General features: G+C 39.9%; 1 protein-coding gene across 2 annotated transcripts in view; it reads left to right on the forward strand.

Moving 5' to 3' along the window:
• The window catches only part of LOC109938462 (protein argonaute-2), a 49719-nt gene extending 44131 nt beyond the window's left edge, over positions 1-5588 (forward strand). The window contains exon 17 of one of the 2 annotated variants that reach the window (XR_007261856.1): positions 5007-5588. The gene's annotated coding sequence lies outside the window, so the exon portion shown is untranslated. The remainder of the gene's footprint in view (positions 1-5006) is intronic. The other variant, XR_007261854.1, reaches the window with a different exon arrangement.
• The last annotated feature ends 412 nt before the right edge of the window (positions 5589-6000 follow it).

Genomic DNA, 6000 nt, shown 5'->3' on the forward strand with positions numbered 1-6000 from the left:
AGTCAGACACTCAGGTCTATAGTTCCCCGATTTCTCCTTACAGCCTTTCTTAGGCAAAGGTCCAACATTAGCCACCGTCTAGTCATTGGACACCTCACCCATAGTTATAGATGATGCAAATATTTCTGCAAGGGGTCTCATAATTTCCTCCTTTCCCACAATGTTCTGGGATACATTAGATCAGGTCCCAGAGATTTATCCACCCTTATATTTTCTAAGACCTTATGAACTTCCTCTTCTGTAGTGTGAACTATTTTTAAAACAAAGTTTATTTCTCTGCATTCTCTAGACTCCATTTCTTTCTCCACTGTGAAAACTAATGCAAAATATTCATTTAGTATCTCCCATCTCCTGGGGTGCAACACAAAGATGACTTCCTTGATCTTTAAGATGCCCTACCCCCTCTCTAGTTATCCTGTGTTCTTAATGTATTTATAGAATCTCTTTGGATTATCCTTATCTGCCAATGCTATCTTGTTTCCCCTCTTTGCCTTCCTGATTTCTCTCTTAAGAATGCGTGTACACTCAATATTGATTAACAGATTCAATTGAACCAAGTTGTCTATATCTAAAATAAGATTATCTTTTATTCTTGACTGTTGTTCCTTAATCTTACCAGCCTTACCCTTCACTCTAACAGGAACAAAATGCCTCTGAAGTCTTGGCATCACATGCTTGAACGTCTCCTGCTTGTCAGACATCCTTTTACCTACAAACAGTCTACTCCAATCAACTTTTGAAAGTGACCTTTCATTCTTCCAATCTCCAGAGAATATCAGCCTAGTTTATTTAACCTTGCCTTGTTGGACAATCGCACCATCCCAGAATTTAGTTTTCACCACCAAAGGTATATTTGACAATGAAACCCAAAATTCTGCACTGTCATTGTCATAGAGCATGGGAAAAAAGACTCTTCGGTCCAAACAGTCCATGCTGGTCATGTTCCCAAACTGAACTAGTCCCACTTGCCTGTGTTTGACTCATATCCCTCAAACCTTTCCTATTCAAGAACTTATCCAAAGGTCTTTCAAATGTTATAACTGTACCTGCATCCACCACTTTCCCTGGCATTCCAGCTGTGGTCTCACTAAGACACTGTAATTGCTGTAAGACATTTTTACTCCTATGTTCTTATAATAAGACTAACTTCTCCAAACTTTGCAACTGAAGTTAAATCCCTTAGCTCTTTGTATTAGGATCATTGAGATTTGTCTCTACTTTGGAGAAGAGGGTAAATTTGAGGTATTTGATAAAGCTGGATAAATTAACAAAAAAGTGAGTTGTTTTCAGAAGCAAATCACAAAACCATTATTTTTCCCAGAAACCTTTAATTGGTATCAAATTTCCCAGTATATTAAGGGATGCCAATCATCAGATTTATATACTTTAACCCAGTTCATGTATTCTTTGAAGACCTAATTGTAGATAAATTACTTGTTAGCATCCTTTTGTCTGACATGCCATCATGAGAGGTCAATTGAGATCATCCATTAGAGTTGGTGGTTGAACATGTCAATTCTCAAAAGGCAAAGTCTGCTACAGTTGCCTCTCCTGAAGTTGTCTCTTGCCGGTGGTGTAGGATGATCTTTCCTAACATTTTGATTGCGGAGTTGGTGCCTGATTTTGGAGATTCCCAGTACCACAGCTTGTATTTCCATTTGTATCAGTTATCAACTAGTGTTTTCCACTTGCATCAGTTATCAGCCAGTGTTTTCGACTTGTCGTGATTGAAGTTGAGGGCTCTCATTGTCTCTCTTGACAGCATGCTTGAGTAGAGTTTTGGGTGCCCTCTTGACCTTTTGATACGTGTTATCTGTCATTCTGAAATCTTTTCTGAAGAAAGGTCCAGACCCGAAACATCAGCTTTCCTCCTCTCCTCTGATGCAGCTTGGCCTGCTGTGTTCATCCAGCTCTACACCTTGTTATTTCTACACTACCTGTTGTGAATTACATTGTCATTTCCTTCTTATCTACAAACTTTATAAAGCTGCTCCCTACATCTGAATCTAGGTTATTGGTAACAATTTAATCCACTGTCACCCAATGTTCTAATCACACAGCAATTCTATACCTGAACTTCCATTTACCTCTTTATCTCCTTGAGCCAGCTGAATGACACTGTTAAGAACCTGCTGAAAGTTACTTTTACATCTATTGCACAACTTTTATCAGTCTCTTCTTCTATGAAGTTTGTCATTCTTGACTGAAAAGATTAAAACCAATTAATGAAACAGGATACTTTGTCAGCAATTGCAGCAAATGTATTAGAAAATAAAATTATGCATAAACTTCAGGTAATTACTTCATAGCATTTTCAGTTGTACTTTCCAATTGACCTTTAACTGCAGTCCATTCAACTTACTGTCTCCCTTTTGGTTCCCAGCCACACAGTTTTGCTTCTAGTGTCTTTTGTTGTTTCTGTTGAATAGGTTTCACATAACTTGTTACAAACTGGGCAGGATCTGTTAATGTTTAAAGAGAAATTTGAATATCTACTAATCTGAAAGATTTCACATTTTTACTCAAAGACTATTTTATAAATAAAACAAAATTAATGCAAGAAGACTTAACTCTACTTTAAGTCTTCAATTACTTTTGAATTTCACCTAAGATACCGTAGCTTATAAGAATTCACTTTAATTTCTCCTCCATGTTCTGTCTAATCTGAAGTATGAAATTTCATGAGGATCCTTCCAATTGCTTTTGGTTAAGCAGTTCTTCAACCTTTTGTTTTAAAGCCTTACAACTAAGCTGTTTTAGCTCAAGTTTAGGCTTCACTGCATTCAAGTTAATTGCTTATTTTCACTGAAGGTTACTTAAATTTCTCCTATCTCCAAGCTAGTCAAATTGTCCAGCCTGTCTCTCTCGAATGCTCTCATCTGAATTTGTGCTCCCTCACCTGTTCTGTGCAGTGAATGGTAGTCTTTTCTCTACTTAAAGTGTAGGTCTTGCTAACCTTGTCTCTTTTGCTCCTTTGGCTCAATGAATTGCAACTGCTGTTGTTCTTAAACTGAATTACTGACTGCCTGCTTCTGTGAGCACATCTACAAAATAAAGGAAGCTCTCTAACACTCTAGCTTTTGACTGGAACATAATGTAAATTTCTGTTTCAAAGGTCCCAGTTACATCAAGTTTTAGCTTAAATCTGCATCTTTTGTTTTTGGCACACACTTGAATGATTCAAATCTTTAAAGAACTCAAGGCAATTCTCAGATTTACTTGTTCCAGCAAGAGACATTAATGGGGAGGCAATGGCCTAGTGGTATTATCACTGGACATTTGATCAAGAGATCCAAGGAATGTTCTGGGGACCTGGGTTTGAATCCTGCCATGGCAGATGGTAGAATTTGAATACAATAAAAATTAGGAGTGAAGAGTCTAATGATGACCATGAATCCATTGTTGATGGTCAGGAAAAACCTACCTGGTTTACTGATGTCCTTTTAGGGAAGGAAACTGCCATCCTTACCTGGTCTGGCCATGTGACTCCAGACACACAGCAATGTGGTTGACTCCCAACTGCCCTCAGTGATATCCTCATTCGATGAATGACTTTAAAAAAAAGACTTGTGTCCTTCTTTATGAGGGTGCTTTTACTTTCTTTAATCTGCAAATTACATATCTAATTTAAACCCCTTTATGTAACAACTGTTGACACCTTGCCAGTATGAAAAAAACTCTGGAAGAATGGCCCTTGGTTAATGTTTTCACACATCCACTTCTAACCTCTATAGAAACATGCACTCTCCTTTGAATGGTAACTCACATGGATGTTTACCAACCTCAAACAAGGCATTTCCATTTTTGTTTTGTAATCATTTCTCACTTTTTTAAACTACAAGTTATATTAATAAAACACATGAAGCATGCAATTTGATAAGTACAGAACTATTTTAAAGCCCTTCCTGACAATCAAACCCCAATGCAAAGCCCTACTAACCTGTTAACTGCCTCTGTTACTAGTCTAATCAGATTTTTAGTTACAACTTTGAATTCATAAGACACCTTGCAACAGTAAAAAGGTCTGCTCCTGCTTCACAAGACCATATGTGCTTCCACTGATACATAACATTTATTTGACACAAAGCTTCATTCATTTCTACTGACATAACTTGATTAGGGTTGGCTCTATCAAGGTCTCTTAGCTCCAGGATCACAAGGCGACTGGAGTCTGCAATGTCTTGGATATAGACAGCCATGTTTCTACATTACAGAAAACTACAAAACTGTTTCAACTTCTATGAAAAGCAGATTAAATCAATTCCATAGCCTAGTCATTACATGCGTAACTCCTCTTTACACGAGAACATGCAGTAGTTTGTGGTGTTGCCACTGGACTGATAATCCAAACACACACTAATTCTCTGGGAATATAGGTTTGAATATGGTGGTAGGTAGGTAGGTAGTGAAATTTGAGTTCAATTAATGAATCTGGAATTAAAAGCTAGTCCAATAGTGATCATAAAACCACTTATTGATTGGTGAAGCAGATAGGCTTTTACTACATTGCTCTTTTGAAAAGAAAATTCTGCTTTCTTTAGCTGCCTCAGGCCGACATGTCATTTCAAATGCACAGCAATGTGGATGACTCTTCACTGTCCACTGAAATGGCTGAGCATGCTACTCAGGTGCAGGGGAAGCCATCAAAAACTTGATTAGCTCCTGGCACAGGCACTATAGCGTATAGTCCTAGTCCCTGGTTATTCAACCTCTGTCCCAAGTCCTGCTCAGTTGTTTCTAATTGCTACAAAGCCTTAAAAGGGGAATGCAGCTGGACAGACAGGATATCAGTGATCAACCAAGGCACCAGAAATGCCAACAGCATGCACAATTTTGTTGACCCTGCATGGCCCTTCTTATTAATGTCTGGCGTCTGTTAAGCTGCCCCCAACAGACGAGTCAAGCAACAACCTGACACCGCCACTTATGGAGATAGACCTTACAGACAATATCCCAAACATCATTGCTGTTCTATTGTAACCCTACCCTTAATGTCCTACCAACAGGTGAGATGTGCCAGAGGTCGTCATGTAGTGGAATACAGTTGGAAGAGAATTACCCTGAAAGTCCTGAACTTTGACTCCAGATTCCATGAAGCTTATGGCTTAAGGTCAAACATGGACAAGGAAACCTGCTTTGATTAACATGTAACACCCATTGCATCAGCTGATTAAGTTCTTCTCAGTGATGAACACTAGTTGAAAGAAGCACTGAGGGTGGCAAGGGCACAGATTGGACTCAGGATGGGGGATTTCATTGCCCATCATAGTGTGTGTCTCAGTAGCCCAACTGCTGACTGAGCTGACCAAGTCTTGAAGGACACAGGCTGTTGGACTGGATCTACTCCAGTTGGCGAGGGATCTAAATGGGAAAATATGCATATGACTTTGTCCTCACCATCAACTGTGGCGGATGTATTTCTGTGTGATTATCTGTAGGTGAGACCATCACACAGTCCTCATGGAGACAATGGCTTAGTGGTATCATCGCCGGACTATTAATCCAGAGACCTCGATTCTGGGGACCCAGGTTCAAATCCCGCCATGGAAGATGGTGGAATTTGAATTCAATAAAATATCTGGAATTAAGAATCTAATGATGATCATTGCCAATTGGTGGGGGAAAAACTCACCTGGTTCATGAAAGTCCTTTAGGGAAGGAAACTGCCATCCTTACCTGGTTTGGCCTAATGTGACTCCAGACCCATAACAAGGTGTAGAGCTGGATGAACACAGCAGGCCGAGGAGCAGGAAAGCTGACGTTTCGGTCCTAGACCCTTCTTCAGAAATGGGGGAGGGGAAGGGGGTTCTGAAATAAATAGGGAGAGAGGGGGAGGGAATAGACGAGAAGATAGGTGGAGAGGAGACAGACAGGTCAAAGAGGTGGGGATGGAGCCAGTAAAGGTGAGTGTTGGTGGAGAGTTAGGGAGGAGATAGGTCAGTCCAGGGAGGACGGACAGGTCAAGGGGGTGGGATGAGGCTAGTAGGTAGGAGATGGGGG

The sequence above is a fragment of the Rhincodon typus genome, chromosome 4 (genome assembly GCF_021869965.1).
Source record: "Rhincodon typus isolate 14 chromosome 4, sRhiTyp1.1, whole genome shotgun sequence".
NCBI lineage: Eukaryota > Metazoa > Chordata > Chondrichthyes > Orectolobiformes > Rhincodontidae > Rhincodon > Rhincodon typus.